We start from the raw sequence: 22,923 nt of genomic DNA on the forward strand, positions 1-22,923 counted from the left end.
CTCACCTGTAAGCATTCTCCTTCTATGCATACCCTAAAACAAATATAGTTATGGCATGATAAGGGAAGTCGGAAGCCGTAGTTATTGAAAATGAACAAATTAAAAATTAGGAACTTACGTCAAATTTTCTGGTAATGGCAGAAAATGATCCCACACTTACTCTGACGTAAAAGTAAGCGAAATAACGACGCCAATATAGTGCGTTATTTACAGTCTTCGTTACTACGATCTGTTGATTTTCACTGATGAGATCATCAGCCTAGCAACTGTCACGTCGTAGGTGCCCTTCAAATGAACCATGGAAACATGAAAGTCCCTAGAATGCGATGTCACGAAATGCTGCCACTTTCGTGTGTCATTTCGCACCATTTCACACTGGAAAACGCATTTTCTAGGCCAGCAAATCCTATGAACGTATCTTGATTTTCCTGAAGTATGGCTTCGATTGTCAAGCGGAACATTAGCACCGCCTCTGTGGTGTCTTTACCTCTACCTAAAGCCAGACTGATCGTTGTATACCAGGATCTTAGTTTTCTTTTCGGTTCTTCTGTAAATCATTCTTGTCAGAGGTTTAAATTCGATTTTACGACACGTCTCGCTGTCAGAAACACAGATGACAATAATTACTGGTAGTAACGGCCTTGCCGCAGTGGATACACCGGTTCCCGTGAGATCACCGAAGTTAAGCGCTGTCGGGCGTGGTCGGCACTTGGATGGGTGACCATCCAGACCGCCATGCGCTGTTGCCATTTTTCGGGGTGCACTCAGCCTCGTGATGCCAATTGAGGAGCTACTCGACCGAATGGTAGCGGCTTCGGTCAAAGATACCATCATAACGACCGAGAGAGCGGTGTGCTGACCACACGCCCCTCCTATCCGCATCCTCAGCTGAGGATGACACGGCGGTCGGATGGTCCCGGTAGGCCACTCCTGGCCTGAAGACGGAGTGCTTTTTTTTTAATTACTAGTACAACGTATAGAGCGTACGTGGCTGATTCTCTCTTAGCTATGAACGGCGCGCATGAGGGTTTCGGATTAGCACGGCACCACAACGTTGGAATGCTCCCCTCCTGCCCCCCCCCCCCCCCTCCACGCCGTGTGTAGCCGCTTAGCGGAGAATCGATAATCGAGAGAAGCCCGACTCGCTAAGGGACTTCCGGGGAATCACGCACTCCTACCTCCCTACTAGTCTCTATTGACAAAGCAGCTGGGCAATGGCACCTCTTACTTTCTGGCGACAACTCTAATGTGACGCCATTGTGAATATGAAGGCATCATCCCAAAAGCACAAAGCCAAAGTAGTAATCCCGTATTCCTCGATTTCCAAAAAGGCTTTTGACACTGTACTGCACAAGCGGCTTATAGTGAAATAGCGTGCTCATGGGATATCGACTCAGCTACCTGACTGGATTCGTAATTTCCTGTCAGGAGAGGTCACGGTTCGTACTAACTGATAGAAAATCATCGAGTAGCAAGTTGTTTTTTGTGTGGTCATCCTCCGCGGCAGACATATAAAGACTTGTTTTGTAAATAAAACTGCCTTTTCCTACTGCCACGTAATTTGTTTATCGTAGACGCGTTTCGCCTTCTTCTTGTTCTAAGGCATCATCAGTGGGGTCCATAACGATAGAGTTTTGTTAGTTTTAGATTACTAAACAGTTCACGTCGCGATTTTTTTTATGTGAAAAAATTAATTACTTACGATTTGCTGATACGCGTTTCCCCACATGTGGTCTGCAGGTCGCACTACCACTTTATTACAGACATATAAGCACGGAAGTGATTTCTGGCGTTCCCCAAGGCAATTTTATAGGCCCTCTACTGTTCCTTATCTATATAAAGGATTTAGGAGACAATCTGAGCAGCCGTCTTAGGTTGTTTGCAGGTCATGCTGTGGTCTTTCGTCTTGTAAAATCATCTGAAGACCAAATTGCAAAACGTTTACGAAAATGTATCGGAATGATGGGAAAATTGGCAACTGTCCGTAAATAATTGAAAGTGTGAGGTAATGGATATGAGTGCTAAAAGGAATCCGTTAAACTACGGATACACCATAAATCAGTCTAATCTAAAGGCCGTAAATTCAACTAAATCCCCAGGAATTACAATTACGAAAAATTTAAATTGGAAGGAACACTTACAAAATGTTGTGGGGAAGGCTAACGAAAGAATGCGTTTTATTGGCAGGACACTTGGAAAATGTGACAGATCTACTAAGGACACTATGATTGTCCGTCCTCTTTCAGAGTACTGCCGCGCGGTGTGGGATCCTTATCAGATACGATTGACGGAGTACATCGATCAAACAGGGACAGCACGATTTGTAGTATCGCGAAGTAAGGGAGAGAGTGTCACTCAAATGATACAGAATTTGGGATGGATATCATTAAAACGAAGACTTTTTTGTTGCGGAGGAATCTTCTCACGAAGTTCAAATCATCAACTTTCTCCTCCGAATGCGAAAAAAATTGTTGACGCTGACCTACGTACGGAGAAACGATCACCACGCTAAAATAAGGGAAATCAGAGCCCGTACGGAAATATATAGGTGTTCGTTCTTTCCGCGCGCTATACGAGATTGGAATATTAGAGAAGTGTGAAGATGGTTCGATGAACCCTCTGCCAGGCACTTAAACGTGATTTGCAGAGTATCCCTTAACTTGTAGATGTGGACTGCGTTTTATTGGCAGAATACATAGAAAATAACAGATCTACTAAAGAGACTGCCTGCACTACGCTTGTCCGTCCTGTTTTATAATACTGGTGCACGATGTGTGATCGTTACGGGATAGAATTAACGGAGTACGTCGAGAAATCTCAACGAAGAGCAGCACGTTTTGTTTTATCGCGAAATATGGGAGTAACTATCTCGTACATGATACAAGGTTTGACGTGGAAATTACTAAAACTAAGGCGTTTTTCGTTCCGGCGGATTCTTCTCACCAAATTTCAATCAACATTTTTCTCCTTCGTATGCGAAAATATTTTGCTGATGCCGACCTACATAGGGAGAAACGATCGTTAGAATAAAATGAGGGAAGTCAGAGCTCGCACGGAAACATATATGCCGGCCGCTGTGTCCGAGTGGTTCTAGGCACTTCAGTCTGGAACCGTGCGACCGCTACGGTCGCAGGATCGAATCCTACCTCGGGCATGGATGTGTGTTATGTTCTCAGGTTAGTTACGTTTAAGTAGTTCTTAAGTTCTAGGGGACTGATGACCGCAATGTTAAGTCCCATAGTGCTCAGAGCCTTTTGAACCATTTGGAAACATATAGGTGTTCGTTTTTCTCGCACACTGTTCGAGAATGGAATAATAGAGAACTATTGTGAAGCTCGTTGGATGAATCCTCTGCCAGGCACTTAAGTGTGATTTGTAGGGTAGCCATGTAGATGAAGATGTTGATAGAGCAAGCCGGCTGAAACGGGAAGTGAAAGGGAGCGAAGTCCTAAACCGAGAGTGGATTATACATGTTGCTTCACAGTGAAGAAGGTTACGAGATGGTACTACAGACTAATTCGAGTAAAACAGCCTATACGACGTGTGTCACATTTTTATTGCTTACAAAGCTACAGTTTTTAGGATGTAACACAAATTCTGACAAAAGCCGTATGTTTTAACCCAAACATGTTTCACTGCAGTTGCAGCTTCTTAAGTGGGCTTTTATTTTTGATCTGTTAAAGATAAAGAGTGTTCTTTGCTGTTTATATACATGTAGCTATTAGTTTTTAAATTGTAATTACAAATATTTGAAAAAACACATAAATTACGAATTCATACCTTTTTACCTCATGGTGTGGTTTTTCTTATGTGTTGTGTTTCTACAGTGACTGTTTTGTTCCACAGTTTGGCATCTGCAACCACTTATACCTTGTTGTTGTTGTTGTTGTGGTCTTCACTCCTGAGACTGGTTTGATGCAGATCTCCATGCTACTCTATCCTGTGCAAGCTTCTTCATCTCCCAGTACCTACTGCAACCTACATCCTTCTGAATCTGCCTAGTGTATTCATCTCTTGGTCTCCCTCTACGATTTTTACCCTCCACGCTGCCCTCCAATACTAAATTGGTGATCCCTTGATGCCTCAGAACATGTCCTACCAGCCGATCCCTTCTTCTGATCAAGTTGTGCCACAAGCTTCTCTTCTCCCCAATCCTATTCAATACTTCCTCATTAGCTATGTGATCTACCCATCTAATCTTCAGCATTCTTCTGTAGCACCACATTTCGAAAGCTTCTATTGTCTTCTTGTCCAAACTATTTATCGTCCATGTTTCACTTCCATACATGGCTACACTCCATACAAATACTTTCAGAAACGACTTCCTGACACTTAAATCTATACTCGATGTTAATAAATTTCTCTTCTTCAGAAACGCTTTCCTTGCCATTGCCAGTCTACATTTTATATCCTCTCTACTTAGACCATCATCAGTTATTTTGCTCCCCAAATAGCAAAACTCCTTTACTACTTTAAGTGTCTCATTTCCTAATCTAATACCCTCAACATCACCCGACTTAATTCGACTACATTCCATTATCCTCGTTTTGCTTTTGTTGATGTTCATCTTATATGCTCCATTCAAGACACCATCCATTCCGTTCAACTGCTCTTCCAAGTCCTTTGCTGTCTCTGACAGAATTACAATGTCATCGGCGAACCTCAAAGTTTTTATTTCTTCTCCATGGATTTTAATACCGACTCCGAATTTTTCTTTTGTGTCCTTTACTGCTTGCTCAATATAAAGATTGAATAACATCGGGGAGAGGCTACAACCTTGTCTTACTCCCTTCCCAAACACTGCTTCCCTTTCATGTCCCTCGACTCTTATAACTGCCATCTGGTTTCTGTACAAATTGTAAATAGCCTTTCGCTCCCTGTATTTTACCCCTGCCACCTTTAGAATTTGAAAGAGAGTATTCCAGTCAACATTGTCAAAAGCTTTCTCTAAGTCTACAAATGCTAGAAACGTAGGTTTGCCTTTCCATAATCTTTCTTCTAAGATAAGTCGTAAGGTCAGTATTGCCTCACGTGTTCCAGTATTTCTACGGAATCCAAACTGATCTTCCATTCGTCTGTAAAGAATACGTGTTAGTATTTTGCAGCTGTGGCTTATTAAACTGATTGTTCGGTAATTTTCACATCTGTCAACACCTGCTTTCTTTGGGATTGGGATTATTATATTCTTCTTGAAGTCTGAGGGTATTTCGCCTGTTTCACACATTTTGCTCACCAGATGGTAGAGTTTTGTCAGGACTGGCTCTCCCAAGGCTGTCAGTAGTTCCAATGGAATGTTGTCTACTCCGGGGGCCTTGTTTCGGCTCAGGTCTTTCAGTGCTCTGTGAAACTCTTCACGCAGTATCGTATCTCGAATTTCATCTTCATCTACATCCTCTTCCATTTCCATATATTGTCCTCAAGTACATCGCCCTTGTATAGACCCTCTATATACTCCTTCCACCTTTCTGCTTTCCCTTCTTTGCTTAGAACTGGGTTTCCATCTGAGCTCTTGATGTTCATGCATACCTTAAAGTAGATAAAATGTTTAAGCCAAAATTACGATTTGAAAACTTGTTATTTCTATGCCCGAAATTATTTAATTCTATATGTGTGTGTGTGTGTGTGTGTGTGTGTGTGTGTGTCTATTTACATAATAATGTTTCACTTACATTTTCCTTTTAATCATCTTCATCACTGTAAACACTATATATTTCGTTGTCACTGTCACTCTCACTGTAACTGTTTCACTGCTTTACCAGCTGTAAAAACAAACATGGCGGGGAGTGGAACAACTGAAGGTGTAGAAGCAAGATGGCTGACAGTGGAACAGTTGAAGGTGTTGCTGGCGGTTGTTCTGAATCTTTCAGAGATGCCATTGATTTTTTATCTTTCTCTTTTGTGTGTGTGCGTGTGTGTGTGTGTGTGTGTGTGTGTGTCAAAAGGGAGAGAGAGAGAGAGAAAGAAAGTCGTGAAGCCACGGCAAATAATTTCAAGGCCGAATTACATAAATTGCATCTCCGATTTCAAAGTGGTTTGAAACTCCCTTGGGAACATCACGTGCTGATGTTATGAGCTCGCCGAGGTGCCCTTTTATGAGGGCATCACTGTTTACAGTCGGGACGGTCCAGTCCTCTCTTGTCAGCTTTACACGCCGTGTCGCCTTACGACTAGAATCTCCACAGGAGACCCATCATGCTCGAACAACATAGCCATCGTAGCTTACAATAGTGCTGCAAGGTCGCTTTCAATGTAGCCTAGATAACAGCGCCCTGTAAAGGCGAATATACACTAGCCAAACCTGAGAGGTAAAATTACCTGAGGGGTAAAATCTAAACAATTAGATTCTGTTACACTCACGAAACTAAATTATTTGCTAAAGATTGCATAAGTTACGAATAATCACTTTTTCTCAATCAGTAGCATTGATGCAGTGGAGGTTACATGTTCCTCACACGGACCACCAGTCCGCAACTCGTGATCAAGCGTTGCTGCCTCTGGATCACAGGGTCCCGGGTTCGATTGCTGGACGGGTTGGGGATTTTCTCTGCCCGGGAACTGGGTGTTGTCCTCATCATTTCATCGTCATTCATGAAAGTGGCTACATTGGACTGTGTAAAGATTAGGACTTTGAACGGGCGCTGGTGACCGCGCAGTTAAGCGCCCCACAAACTAAACTTCACCATTACATACTCCACCCACTAAAGACATACGTTGTGCCTTGTCTCGTACATCGACGATGATAAAAGTGAGACATCTACGTAAAAAATGCTAAGAATCTCACGAAAATGGCTTCAAGTTAGATGGCACCTGTAGCAATCAAGAAATTGCTTCATTACTCGCTTCGAAACAGATAAATGAATTGATAGCACGACACTGCAGTAACTGCATAAGGGCAACTACAGTGCTGTCAAAAGTATTATTATTCCTTGGAACAGTTATGATACCAATAGGGAGAAAGAGAAACAATAAAAAATGTGAAGAGCATAGGACCATCAGTCTAACTCCTCATGCAGCTAAAGTGTTGATGAGAGTGTTGAATAGAAGGCTATATGGCAAGCTGGATAGAGGGATTCCAGACAAGCAGTTTGGATTTAGAAGAAGAAAAGGAACAAGGGATGCTATTGATCTGTTAAGAACTATAGGGCAATGATATATGAAAAAAGTTTTGCTGTTTTTATAGATTTAGAAAAGGCTTTTGACAGTGTTCAGTGGAACAAACTGATGGATATTTTGAAGAGGAAAGAAGTAGATTCGAAAGAGAGTCGACTGATGCAGAATCTATATTTATACAGATTGGAAATGAAATGTCACAAGGAAGCAGCAATGGACGAGGTTTTGGGCTAGGTTGTTGCCTTTGCTCACTCCTGTTTAACGCATACCTTGAAGAGATTATTGCGAAAGGCTTAGATGGGAAAAGAGGAATATGTATTGATGGAAAGAGAATAGAATGTATAAGATTTGCTGATGACATGGTATTAGGGGCGGACAGTGAGTAACATGATGAAAGATCTGTATGAACATCTTCAACTTTTGTAGTCCTACCTATCTTCCTCAGTTGCATGTAATATTACGGTGTATTGATAATTTTTACTTATGGACCGTCTGACAGCAACTGAATAAAACACAATTTTAGTGCCATACACGTTTCGCCTTTATTTTCTGCAAGGCATCATCAGTGGCCTGAAATATATACATATGTTAGCTATTTAATTTACATTTTTGTTATTGTGCCCATAGATTATAAACAGTTCTGCTGGTAGGTATTTCCTGCTAAGTAGTAATGTTTTGAACTGTACTTACAGGCTGCGTGGACAATTTCTTACATATTACGCTCCTGTTGCACTTTTGGTGTTGTTCTTCTTCTTATGAATGCCAATTTGCTGTTTTTCCCTCTACATTCCAAAGCACTATGAACTGAACGCTTGTTTCAACACAGTGTTTTGGTTTCTATTGCCGACTGTCAAATGTTTTTGCCAAAGATTGCATTGAAACAAGCGTTCAGTTCATAGTGCTGTGGAATGTGGGGAAAAAACCGCAAACTGGCATTCATAAGAAGAAGAACAACACCAAAAATGCAACAGGAGCGCAATATGCAAGAAATTGTCCACGCAACCTGTAAGTACAGTTCAAAATATTACTACTTAATAGGAAATAGCAACCAGCAGAACTGTTTATAACCTATAGGCACAGTAACAAAAATGTTAATTAAATAGTTAACGTATGTATATATTTGGGGCCACTGGTGATGCCTTGCAGAAAATAAAGATGAAACGCGTATTGCACTAAAATTGTGTTATATTCAGTTGCTGTCAGACGGTCCATAAGTAAAAATTATCAATATAACGTGATCTGAATGAAGATTGTGTGGAATATGGGGTGCAAATAAACACAGCAAAAACAAGGAGTATGGTCATCAATACAAGACGCACACTGTCCAATATTAAAATAGGACAATTTACCATTAGCCAAGTAAGTGCATTTAAATATCTTGGAAGCACAATACCTGAAGACTCGAGATGTCACCAGGGGGTGTAAACTAGATTTTCCTTAGCAAAGGAGGCATTCAACAGAAAGAGGAGACTGTTATGTGGCAAATTAGATAAAGGTCTAAGGAAAAGGCTTGGCAAATGTCTGGAGTGAGGCACTATATGGGGCAGAAACATGGACGCTGAGACGAGAGGACGAAAACAGGTTAGAAGCATTTCAGATATGGATGTGAAGGAGAATGGAGGGGATAAGCTGGGTGGAAAGAATGAGTAATGAAAGAGTATTGAAAAGGGTTGGTGAGAGAAGATGTCTGCTGAAGGTTGTAAGGGAAAGGAAAAAGAACTGGTTGGGACATTCACTGAGAAGGGAGTGCTTGCTAGCAAATGATTTGGCAGATCTGGCTTGTGGGAGAAGACTGAGAGGAAGAAGGAGATACAAGATGATAGACGACATAAAGGGAAGAGGCAATTATGCAGACCTGAAGAGAATGGCAGAAGACCGGACAGCCTGGAGAACTACCATGTGAAAACCTGCCTTTTGACAGAACACTAATAATGACGATTATTATTCACGTATTGGCCCAATTGGACCATGCGACGTGCAATCAATCAATAACGCTCTTAATGGTTGGCCTTCCTTTGTGCCTAAATTAGTTTCACCCTTTCAGAATGAAGTCTCTTTCTTTCATGAGACCACAGTGTTCCAGTCCGTTCCCTAATTTGCCTCTGACCAACTTTCCAATCAAATACCTTTTGTCTGAATGTGTTTCTATCTGTAATGTCTGCCTGAGTTACACCAGCTGCTTTAAGATCCTCCTTAATCGCAGCGATCTATTTAATTGGCTCAGTTTAGGCATTACTTCTGTTTTCGTAGAATTCTACTATTTGTTTTGTCAACGTAGTGGGTGCCATTCTTGTAATGTACCCATAAAATTTAAATTCTCATTTTCTCGTGTCACCACGTATGTCCGTATGTTTTTCTATTACCGTATTACTTCTCGGCCTATAAGTTTCTCTATCAGTAATTTTGGGGCCTAATATTTTCCTAACAATCTTTCTTTCTTTTGAATCTCTTCAATATCCCTCCTTATATTAAAAATTAAGGTTTCTGCTCCATAAAGACATTCAGGTTTGATTACAGTGCTGTAAGTTTACGGAGTTTAGAAAGTGATTTTTTATTATAAATATTTTGTGTTAATCTGAATGCAGTTGTCATTTTTGACAGCGAACTTCGTTTGCAGCTTTTTTTCAGGCCTTTTTCTTCTATGATTTCCACCAAGTATTTAAACTGAGAGACCCTTTTTATTTTTCCATACTTCGTGTAGAAAACTTGGGTGCTTGTTTGTTGCATGTCATATATTCCGTTTTCTCGAATGATATTTGTAGTCCTATTTTTTCCGCATCTTCTTTAAGAATTTCAATTTGTTTTTGAACAAATAATATCTCTAGCTGAAATTGCCACACCATCTGCAAAGGCGAGGCAGTCTACTCTAATATTACTTCTACGTAACTTGATTCATTGCTTTATATTTTGACTCTACTTTTTCTCTCGCCATTCTGTAATCACCTTTTCCAAAACACAGTTAAACAGTAATGGAGACAGTTCACCTCCCTGTGCAATACCAGTCTTTATGCCAAATGGTTCAGAAATTTTTCCCATGAATTAAACTTTAGGGCTAGTGCCGCTTAACGTTTCCTTAATCAGTGTTAGAGTTTTATTACCTAGTCCTTGTTCCATTAAAATTTGGAGACGAGATTCACGATCAGCTGAGTCGTTGGTCTTTTAAAATCCACGAACGTACATACAATATTGCTGCTATAAAACCTTTGGTGCCTGAGGATTAGTTTTAAATGAAGAATTTGTTTCGGACAGTTTTTGCTTGGTCTAAAGCCTGCTTGGTATTCACCAATTTTAGGTTCTAACTTTTCTTGGGCTCGATAAGTAAATACTGCGAGAGAATTTTGTATGTGACTGGGGAAAGAGGGATTCGTTGGTAACTATTAACATCAGTTCTATCCTCTTTTTTAAGCAATGGATGAATTAGGGCAGTTTTCCAGTCCTCAGAATTTTGTCAGTTTGCCAGATATGTCGTATTAGTTGATTGATCCCTTTTACATTATTAGGGCCAGTGGTTTTTAGTAGTTCTGAATATTATCCGGATACTTTATTGTTTTGAAGTCTCTTAATTTGTTTAGTTATTTCGATTTTCTTAGGTTCTTTTGAGTTAGGCTTGGCGTTATTAGTTTGCTGTGATTGGAATTTATTCACTGGTTCTGGACAGTTCAATAATTTTTCAAAATAATTAGCAAGTATTATTATTGTTGCTATTGCTCACCCTCCAGGTTAGCCGAGAGTGCTAATGCGCTGCTTCCTGGACTCAGGTAGGCGCGCCGCACCCGTATAGAATCCGGCCGGCGGATTAACGGCGAGGGCTGGTGTGCCAGACAGCCCGGGTGTGGTTTTTAGGGGGTTTTCCACATCCTACTAGGTGAATACTGGGCTGGTCCCCACGTCCCGCCTTAGTTACATGCCTCGCAGACATTTGTAACACGTTCGGACTATTTCATGGCTTACACTAGGCGCAGGCAGCTGGGGTACAAACCCCGGGGAGCATGGGGTGGCGGCAGGAAGGGCATCCGGCCACCCCTTAAAATTAACCATGCCAAACCCGACTTAACTATGCCGATCCTGCACAGAATGCAGGGCAAAGGCGTTAGCAAAATATGATTAGTATTGCTATTACTGTTAATGGCTGTGCCGGCCGGTGTGGCCGAGCGGTTCTAGGCGCTACAGTCTGGAACCGCTACGGTCGCAGGTTCGAATCCTGCCTCGGGCATGGATGTATGTGATGTCTTTAGGTTAGTTAGGTTTAAGTAGTTCTAAGTTCTAGGGGACTGATGACCTCAGCAGTTAAGTTCCATAGTGCTCAGAGCCATTTGAACCATTTGTTAGTGGCTGTGGTCAGAGACAAAGCATTAACAGCCTGTAGTCTTCCAGTTTCCGCCAGTGCAGCAATCAAGTAATTTACGAACAGTGAGTATAGCGCACAAATTTTAACTTCGTTGATTTTAAACGGGGTTGCAGTTTGGACATCAAGCAAGTGCCGCAATGGACAGGAGTAATGCAGGGGAAGCGTGTTCTGTAACAAGTGTCTACCCTCACGGTGGACAGTTAGCTTTCTTACCTGAGAAGGAGTTACGGGTAGCTCTTTCGATGCACAACAGATGCCTTCATCATTCTTTCATTCTTTGTAACCCCGCCCCCTTTGCATTTTGCTCCGCCCCCCCCCCCCTCCACACACACATACACACACACACACACACACACACACACACACACACACACAGACTAAATATCGTTCATCTTTCATCGTCTTAAAAATGAAAGTCTTTCATTCCACACTTTAGTTATGTGCTAGATGTTGGTGAGTATGTGCAGGAGGAGCGGGGGCAGTCGACATGGGGGTTAAGACGGTGGGGGAGGGGAGGATACTAGCTAATGTCTGATTGCACTCAGGGGCAATGGTCGAAGAAAAAGTTCGGAACCACTGCCCTTGGCCAACGAGGACCAACGAGCGACAATCAACCGCATCATCGTTGGCCGTGATGTTCTGTACTTCAAAAAGCTAGCAGCTTGCCTACCCTCTTACAGCAACAATAGGAAGGAAACCGATGCACATTCACGCTTGGCGATAACCATTTCGCTAACAATCGTAACTGCATCTAAGTGGCACAATATAGGATTTCCGATTGGTTCGTCATTCCGTTTCGACACATATCGGATTTGCCCGGAACACTTCATGTCGACTTCCCTGTTTTTTTTACATTTGTGCCAGCGCCAGCGACTTATCAGGTGTAGTGTCAAAACTGCGTGGTGACGCTAAACGTTGCAGCTTCTGTTGGTAGCGCCGAGCGCCGATTACGCCAGCACTTCCCCTCACACGTCTCCACCCATCGTGAAGACCAGTCTTGCCACTTCAGATTTTTCTTCATCATTTTCAGCAACTGTTGTTGAAGAATGCAGATGCCAAAGAAAGTGCACACTAGTTACGTTAAAATTCTTTTTTAACGTAACTGGTGTGCTATCTCTTCACATGGGAAATCTTCTTATTCTACTTACCCCTCTCCCCCACCCCCAGCCCGTGCAATCGCAGTTTTTTGTGCCAACTACACCTGCTTCACACAGTCAAAGATTGGACGTGAGGAAAGCTCAAAAAGTACTAAGACTCCATCACACAGTGAAAGTGAAATTATGTTCTACTACAATTGCAAAACAACAATTTCAAATATTTAGTGAAAATTGCAAATAAAATGTAATGTAAAATAAAAATATCGGCACCCAATATTGCAATTTCGATATCGATGTATCGACATACGAGAGCTGTTCAAACAGTATCTTGACGTCATTCGATTATCGATCTTTCTTTTGTTATGTTGGTACACATGCCACAGTTTCAAGTGTTCAGCAAACTTCGTATGTTTTTGACAGAGAGAAAGATCAGACGTGGTTTAGTGTGCTCGGCGATTTTTGATTATTATAGGAAATGGAGCAAAGAATTTGCATAAGATTTTCTGTGAAAAATGGAATCAAGCGATCTAAAACACCAGAAATGTTGACAGCGGCGTACGGCGAGTCTGCTCTAAGTAAAAAAAAAAAATTTGTCCATGGAGTGAGTGATTGATTATTTTGTAATTTTTTTTTGTTTATTTATAGACGCAATCACATTCATATGACACAGTCATAACCGGTTTCGCGCATACAGTGACCATCTTCAGATTCTAAAGGCGGCATACACTGAACACAGGTTCAAAAAGTTCAAATGGCTCTGAGCATTATGCGACTTAACTTCTGAGGTCATCAGTCGCCTAGAACTTAGAACTACTTAAACCTAACTAACCTAAGGACTTCACACACATCCATGCCCGACGCAGGATTCGAACCTGCGACCGTAGCAGTTGCGCGGTTCCGGACTGAAGCGCCTAGAACCGCTCGGCCACCGCGGCCGGCAACACACGTTCATTTGTTGTCATGTTTACAAGTGGTACAAGCTCTCCCAAGATGGCCGACAAGGTGCCAATGACGATCTTCGTTCTGGATGCCCCAGCATATCAACACGAGGTGATAACGTTGAAGCTGTGAAGAAAATTGTTTTGGAAAACCGTCGACTTACCGTAAGAGCAGTTTCTGAGGGTGTTGGGATATCGGTCGTCTCGTGTCAGGCAATTTTTCCCAATGTTTTGGGCACGAGACGTTTGTTAGCGAAGTTTGTTCCAAAACTTCTCAACGTTGATCTGAAGAACCGTCGCATTAACATTGCTCAGGGACTCTTGAATGACGTCAATGATGACCCTGCTTCGTTCAAAAGCGTCATGACTGATGACGAAACATGTGTTTACGGTTATGCGGTCGAAACCAAAGGCCAATCGTCCCAATGGAAGCATCCCGGACAGCCAAGACCGAAAAAAGCTCGCCAAGTTCGAGCAAATGTGAAAGTTTTGATCACTGGTTTTTTATATTACCGTGGCGTAGTGCATCATCAATTTTTGTCTCGAGTTCGTACGGTCAATAAGGAATATTACCTTGACCTTATGTGCCGTCTGCGAGAAGCAATACGCAAAAAACATCCCTAAATTGTGGAAAATCAGTTGATGGCTTTTGCATCACGACAATGCACCTGCTCATTCATCGTCTTTCGTGAGAGATTCTTTGGGCAGAAACAAGACGAGAATCATGCCTCAGCCACCATATTCACCGGATTTGGCCCCCTGCGACCTTTCCCTGTTCCCAGAACTGAAGAGATCTATGAAAGGACAAAGATTTTGAACGACTGAGGAAATAAAAACTGAATCGCTGGAAGTACTCAAGGCTGTACCAAAATGCATTTCCCTTAATCATGGGAAATGCTTCGAGGACTGGAAGAAGCTTGGTTCAAAATGGCTCTGAGCACTGTGCGACAACTTCTGAGGTAATCAGTCCCCTAGAACTTTGAACTACTTAAACCTAACTAACCTAAGGACAGCACACACATCCATGCCCGTAGAAGGATTCGAACCTGCGACCGGAGCGGTCGCCCGGTTCCGGAATGTAGCGCCTAGAACCGCTCGGCCACAGCGTCCGGCTAAGAAGCTTGGGCACGGGCGTTTAGCATCTGAGGGGGGATTACTTTGAAGGGGACAAAATGAATGTTGATGAATAAATAAATATTTTTCATAAAAATGTAAAGCTACCTTACTTTTTGAACACACCTCGTATAGGTGAAAAAGTATCGGAGATGTATATTGATATTTTTAGGAAGAAATATAGATGTGTCGATATTTTATCAACAGACCTACTTGTCGACCAACGTTCGGCCGAATCCACTGGCTTTGTTGGCCTAGTGTGTACGAGCCTTAAGGTAACAAATGGCTCTGCGCACTATGGGACTTAACATCTGTGGTCATCAGCCCCCTAGAACTTTGAACTACTTAAACCTAACTAACCTAAGGACAGCACACACATCCATGCCCGTAGCAGGATTCGAACCTGCGACCGGAGCGGTCGCCCGGTTCCGGAATGTACCGCCTAGAACCGCTCGGCCAGACTGTCCGGCTAAGAAGCTTGGGCACGGGCGTTTAGCATCTGAGGGGGGATTACTTTGAAGGGGACAAAATGAATGTTGATGAATAAATAAATATTTTTCATAAAAATGTAAAGCTACCTTACTTTTTGAACACACCTCGTATAGGTGAAAAAGTATCGGAGATGTATATTGATATTTTTAGGAAGAAATATAGATGTGTCGATATTTTATCAACAGACCTACTTGTCGACCAACGTTCGGCCGAATCCACTGGCTTTGTTGGCCTAGTGTGTACGAGCCTTAAGGTAACAAATGGCTCTGCGCACTATGGGACTTAACATCTGTGGTCATCAGCCCCCTAGAACTTTGAACTACTTAAACCTAACTAACCTAAGGACAGCACACACATCCATGCCCGTAGCAGGATTCGAACCTGCGACCGGAGCGGTCGCCCGGTTCCGGAATGTACCGCCTAGAACCGCTCGGCCAGAGCGTCCGGCTAAGAAGCTTGGGCACGGGCGTTTAGCATCTGAGGGGGGATTACTTTGAAGGGGACAAAATGAATGTTGATGAATAAATATTTTTCATAAAAATGTAAAGCTACCTTACTTTTTGAAAACACCTCGTATAGGTGAAAAAGTATCGGAGATGTATATTGATATTTTTAGGAAGAAATATAGATGTGTCGATATTTTATCAACAGACCTACTTGTCGACCAACGTTCGGCCGAATCCACTGGCTTTGTTGGCCTAGTGTGTACGAGCCTTAAGGTAACAAATGGCTCTGAGCACTATGGGACTTAACTGCTGTGGTCATCAGTCCCCTAGAACTTTGAACTACTTAAACCTAACTAACCTAAGGACAGCACACACATCCATGCCCGTAGCAGGATTCGAACCCGCGACCGTAGCAGTCGCGCGGTTCTGGACTGAGCGCCTGAACCGCGAGACCACCGCGGCCGGCCTTAAGGTAACACAACAGGCCCAGTCGACCAATTGTCCAGCATGACAACACCACAGTCTTTTGGAGATTCGTTGTCAAAAAGACTCTCTACAGATGCTGTGGGTGTCCGTCGGACCACTGATGTCATTTAGTAGCGTCATTTGATTACCGTCATCACTGAATGGGAATACTCGGCAATCTGCAGTTGGCCAACGACAAAATTGCACTCGTCCACCTTCACTTCCCCCTCTTAAGGTACTGAACACGCTGTAAACGGTAAGAATATAGGAAGAGCATGCGTAATGACCGCCATATTCTTTCAGGTCTGTCCTCTACCAACTGAATTTATAATTCATCCACACTTTGTTCATTTGCATGTTGAGACGAAATGTGACTGCTGAAAGCTTCACTGATATTTTTTCGAAGTGAAATAAATTACTTTCTTTGTAATGATGATGAGGTCCCATACTCCGAGGAACGTAGGGGACAATGCGGGAGACCCTCACCGCCGTACTAGGCAAGGTCCTAGCGAAGATGGTTTCCCATTGCCTTCCTCCGACCGTAATGGAGATGAATGATGATCATGAAGACGACAAAACACCGCCCACTATCTGGAGGCAGGGAAAATTCCTGACCCCGCCGGGAATCGAACCTGGGACCCCTTGCGCAGCAAGCGAGAACGCTACCGCAAGACCACAAGCTCGTAATACCCGAGGAAATTTCGCCTGTCCCAAAATTATATCTTGCACAGCAGGTGGCACAATTTTGTTCAAAAATGTTCAAATGTATGTGAAATCTTATGGGACTTAACTACTAAGGTCATCAGTCCCTATGCTTACACACTACTAAACCAAAATTATCCTAAGGACAAACACACACACCCATGCCCGAGGGAGGACTCGAACCTCTGCCGGGACCAGCCGCACAGTCCATGACTGCAGCGTCTTAGACAGTTTTGTCATGGATGCTACGTCCCCACGTACGTTAACAATTTTGAGGGAATGTCGCCCACACCAGATACCTTGTTTCAACTTATGTGTCCGTTGCAGGAAAGAGATCTGGTGGTACTTTGAAATGCCGAACTAACGTCGACGGCACCGAAACTGCTTCATGCTCGGGGGCGCCATTTACACAGCACAGTGCGTCGTTGTGAGTGACGAAATTTAATATGGGCTCTTAGTTAACTGGCTCGTTGGAAAGAGAAACACGCGTCCCTTTTTTTTCTGCGCACTCTCCCGTGACGGGCTAATGGCCGTCCGGAGCTTGAGCTGTGGCAACACGGCTGCCTCGTCAGCGAGACGGCGGGCACACCAAGTCCAGTATTATCATTTTTTTCCTTATTCGATGTCGGGAGAGACACGAACCTGCAAGACCTTAAATATTTAAATAACGAAGTAAGTGGCAGCGTACACCTAGCACGTACGCCGTCAAAGGAAAATACGAGGGTCATTCAATAATCAAAGAGAAATTGGTCTACGGTAAAAACTGTTAGTAGGACAATTTTGGTACTTTTATGGCTTTAAGTTGGCATCGTTGGATGAACCTTGATCTGTTTACGACCTCAAAAATACATTTCAAGAGGGCGAGTCCGTTTGAAACTTGCTCATTAGTTGAAGAACGTTCTGTTATTTGTTTTTGGCTTGCCGAAGGTGAGAAGTCAGTGAATATATACTGTATAATGTCTAAAGTTCATGGTGAAAGTTGTATGAATGGTGCAAAGTTTTGCAAGTGGGTAGGGCAATTCAAAAATTATCACGACTCAGTGACTGACGAACACCGTTCTGGCCGACCAGTTGCAGTTTCAACTCCATTACTTGACAGTCGAACTGATGACATTATTCGTGGAGGTTGCCGTGTGACTGTGGAAATGATAGTTGATAAGACATCTTCAACTTTTGTGGTCCTGTCCTCAGTTGCGCGTAATACTACGGTATATTGATAATTTTCACTTATGGACCGTCTGACAGCAACTGAATAAAACACAATTTTAGTGCCATACGCGTTTCGCCTTTATTTTCTGCAAGGCATCATCAGTGGCGGGTTGCGTGGACAATTTCTTACATATTACGCTCCTGTTGCATTTTTGGTGTTGTTCTTCTTCCTATGAGCGCCAATTTGCTGTTTTTTCCACATTCCACAGCACTATGCACTGAACGCTTGTTTGAATGCCTGTAAAGGAGTTGACGCGGCTACACAAGAAAACAAGATTGAGAATGTGTACAAAGCTAAAGGAACGTTACGGACGAAATTTCAACTTATGAAGAAAGTTTGGTTCACTATTATGAACTAGAATCAAAAAGACAAAGCATAGAGTGGAAGCACACCAATTCACCCGTCAAGAAAAATATCAAAACCCAAACATCAGCAGGAAAAGTCATGTTGACGGTGTTTTGGGTTGCTGAAGGTTCAGTTTTTTGTGATTATCCCGACGAGCAGGGCACAATGAACAGCCAATATTACTCGGATTGGCTTTTAAACAAGGTGAAGCCAGCCATGTGAGAGAAACGACGTGGATCTCAGAGAGACGTGATTCTCCAGGGAGACAACGCACGTCTTCGTATTTCTCAACTAACCCGACAAAATGGGCTGGGAAGTATTGCCTCATCCCCCTTACAGTCCTGATTCAGCACCTAGTGATTTCCGTTTTGTTTGGTGTACTGAAGGAGGCATTACGTGGGAAGAGGTTACAGGACAACGAGGACGTGAAAACGTTTGTGGGAAATTGGTTCACACGTCAAGATAAAGAGTTCTTTGCAGCCGGAATAAAGAAAGCCTGTAGCCCGTTGGAACAAGTGCATAAATCTTCAAGGGGATTATGTTAAAAAGTAGAAAAAGTATTGTTTTGTAAAAATAAACGCTTCTTTGTCCAGAACAATTTGTCTCTTTAATAACTGGATGACCCTCGTAACTAATCCGAATACACAGGGTGTGTCAAAAAGAATCATCCGATTTCGCAGATCTACATTTCTGAAACTAATAAACATATAGAATGAATTTTGTTTTCTCATGTACGGGAAACACCTTTTCATAGGTGTTCAATATGCCGCGTATGTCAACGCGGTATTCAAATTGTTCCCACACTGCAGCGAGCATGCCTTGACTTAAAGCTTCCACAGCTGCTGTTATGCAATGTCTCAGTTCATTCATTGTTGTTGGTAATGGAAGCACATAAACAGAGTCTTTTATAAACCCTCACACGAAATAATCTCATACAGTCATGTCCGGTGACACTGGAGGCCAGTAATGTAAGGCTGAATCATTTGGTCCAGTGCGACCGATCCATCGTTCAGTAATGCTCTGATTTAAAATTCCCTCACTTCCAGGTGCCAGTGTGACGATGCCCCATCCTGTTGGTAAATGAAGTCATTCGAATCAGTCTCCAACTCTGGGAAAAGAAAGTTCTCAAGCATATCGAGCTATGTGCTTCCTGTAACAGTGCTCTCGGCAAAGAAAAGTGGATCGTACATGTTTTCCCGTGACAATGTGCAAAATACATTAAATTCTGGAAAGTCCCTCTCACGTTGTACGAGTTCATGAGGTTGTTCCGTCCCCCATAACCTCACGTTATGTCGGTTCTCCTTTCCATTTAAATGGAATGCTGCCTCGTCACTAAACACTAAGCGTGGAAGAAAAATCCCATCCTCCATCTTGCCGAGAACTAAATTACAGAACTCCACACGTTGTTGTGTGCCACCATCACGAAGAGTTTTCAGTAGCTGAATATCGTACGGTTTCGTGTGTAAAGGTCGATTCAACACACGCCAGACGATCATAGTGGCTTGTTTGAGCTGTCGAGGTGCACGGCGAACGGATTTCTGCGGACTCATTGTGAAACTTCAAATGGTTCAAATGGCTCTGAGCACTATGGGACTTAACATCTATGGTCATCAGTCCCCTAGAACTCAGAACTACTTAAACCTAACTAACCTAAGGACATCACACACATCCATGCCCGAGGCAGGATTCGAACCTGCGACCGCAGCAGATTGTGAAACTATGGCGGATGCATTCGACGTCTGTGTCAGCCACTCGGGGACGGCCCGGCGATTTTCCTTCACACAAACAGCCTGTTTCTCGGAATTGTTAGTGCCATAGTGGCTCTTAGCACTATGAGACAACTTCTGAGGTCATCAGTCCCCTAGAACTTAGAACTACTTAACCCTCACTAACTTAAGGGCATCACACACATCCAGGCCCGAGGCAGGATTCTAACCTGCGACCGTAGCGGTCGCGGGGTTCCAGACTGTAGCGCCTAGAACCGCCGGCTAGAACTCAAGAGTTTGCTCCTTCAAACAAAACATTGTTCAAGCACGTATCTCAAATAACATAATAGTTACGACTTTTTAAAACCGGATGATTCTTTTTGATACAAACTGTACATACGACATCGTTAACACGCCTGCGCCCTTTTGTTTTATCCCCAGCAGATGCGTGCGGAGTGCTACGATACGGTACCCAATTGCACGGCTGAGATCTGTATGTGTGGGTGTGTCTCCGACAGAACAGACACCATACGTACAGGGTGAGCTTATTACATTCAGCTACCCCTATCTATGAGTTTTAGCCGCATCACATATGAAAACCACGCACTAGATTTTCGTATTCTCTCGTTCGCTGCGCACATACTCTTAGTCCTACAGAAACAAATGAAAAAGATCTTTTTGTAGGAAATTTAATGCTGTCAAACTTTGTTCTGGGATTCGTTTTCGGTCGACGACAACGAAGATGATGATGATTGGTTTGTGGGGCGTCAACTGCACGGTCATCAGCGCCGATATGAAGTTCCAATTTTGACATAGTCAAATTTTTTTCACAATCCAATCGAGTCACAATCGGGTGTGGGGATTTTCATCAGGACAGAAATGGAACACAGCGTAGTTGCAATAAGGTATGTAAACGAACGACTGATGTGGATAGATCTGACAGTGCCTAGCAAGAAAATTAGGATTGTGTCAGTATATTCGCATTGTGAAGGGACAGATCAAGATAAGATAAATATTTTTTATGAGGCACTCAATGATGTAGATGTTAGAGTAAAGGACAAGGACAGTGTTCTACTCATGGGTGATTTTAATGCCAGGATTGGAAATCGAACAGAAGGGTATGAAAAGGTTATGGGTAAATTTGGAGAGGATATGGAGGCCAACAGGAACGGGAAAAAACTCTTGGATTTCTGCGCCAATATGGGCTTAGTAATCGCAAACTCCTTTTTTAAACATAAGAACATTCACCAGTATACTTGGGAAGGCAGGGGAACCAGATCTGTCATTGACTATATAATAACAGATCAGGAATTCATGAAGGCTGTGAGGGACACACGTGTATTCAGGGGATTCTTTGATGACACTGATCATTATTTAATCTGCAGTGAAATTGGTATTGTGAGGCCGAAAGTGCAGGAGGTCAGGTCCATATGTAGGAGGATAAGAGTGGAGAAACTTCAGGATAAGGAAATCAAACACAGGTACATAACAGTGATCTCATAAAGGTACCAGTTAGTTGAATGTAGTCAATTGCAGTCACTGGAAGAGAAATGGACAAGGTACAGGGACGCAGTACTAGAAGTGGCCAAAGAATGTCTTGGAACAGTAGTGTGTAATACTAGGATGAAGCAAACAGCTTGGTGGAATGACACAGTCAAGGCAGCTTGTAAAAGGAAAACGAAGGCGTATCAAAAATGGCTACTTACTAGATCTCAGGTAGACAGAGAAAGTTATGTTGAAGAAAGAAACAAAGCCAAACAGATAATTGCAGCATCCAAGAAGAAATCTTGGGAAGACTTTGGAAACAGGTTGGAGACCTTGGGTCAAGCTGCTGGAAAACCATTCTGGAGTGTTATTAGCAGACTTCGAAAGGGAGGTAAGAAGGAAATGACAAGTATTTTGGACAGGTCAGGAAAACTGCTGGTGAATCCTGTTGATGCCTTGGGCAGATGGAGGGAATATTTTGAAGAGTTGCTCAATGTAGGTGAAAATACGATCAGTAGTGTTTCAGATTTTGATGTACAATGGGATAGGAATGATGATGGAAATAGGATCACATTCGAGTAAGTGGAGAAATTGGTCAATAGATTGCAGTGAAATAAAGCGGCTGGGGTGGATGAAATCAAGTTGGAACTCATCAAATACAGTGGAATGTCAGGTCTTAAATGGCTACACAGGATAATTGAAATGGCGTGGGAATCGAGACAGGTTCCATCAGACTGGACGAAAGCAGTAATCACACCAATCTTTAAACATGGAAACAGAAAACATTGTAACAACTACAGAGGTATCTCTTTGATCAGCGTTGTGGGTAAAATCTTCTCAGGTATTGTTGAAAGGAAAGTGCGACTATTAGTTGAGGACAAATTGGATGAAAATCAGTGTGGGTTTAGGCCTCTTAGAGGTTGTCAGGACCAGATCTTTAGCTTACGGCAAATAATGGAGAAGTATTATGAGTGGAGCAGGGAATTGTATCTATGCTTTATAGATCTAGAAAAGGCATATGGCCGGGTTCCTAGGAGGAAGTTATTGTCTGTTCTACAAGATTATGGAATAGGAGGCAAACTTTTGGAAGCAATTAAAGGTCTTTACATGGATAGTCAGGCAGCAGTTAGAGTTGATGGTAAGTTGAGTTCATGGTTCAGAGTAGTTTCAGGGGTAAGACAAGGCTGCAACCTGTCTCCACTGTTGTTCATATTATTTATGGATCATATATCGAAAACAGTAGACTGGCTGTGTGAGATTAAGATACGTGAACACAAAATAAGCAGTCTTGCATATGCGGATGACTTACTTGTGATGGCAGATTCTATTGAAAGTTTGCAAAGTAATATTTCAGAGCTAGATCAGAAATGTAAGGACTATGGTATGAAGATTAGCATCTCCAAAACAAAAGTAATGTCAGTTGGAAAGAGATATAAACGGATTGAGTGCCAAATAGGAGGAACAAA

General features: G+C 42.7%; 1 pseudogene; it reads left to right on the forward strand.

Moving 5' to 3' along the window:
* Positions 1-631: 631 nt before the first annotated feature.
* LOC124552857 lies at positions 632-749 on the forward strand (annotated as a pseudogene).
* Positions 750-22,923: the final 22,174 nt, after the last annotated feature.

The sequence above is a fragment of the Schistocerca americana genome, chromosome 10 (genome assembly GCF_021461395.2).
Source record: "Schistocerca americana isolate TAMUIC-IGC-003095 chromosome 10, iqSchAmer2.1, whole genome shotgun sequence".
In the NCBI taxonomy this organism is placed as follows: Eukaryota; Metazoa; Arthropoda; class Insecta; order Orthoptera; family Acrididae; genus Schistocerca; species Schistocerca americana.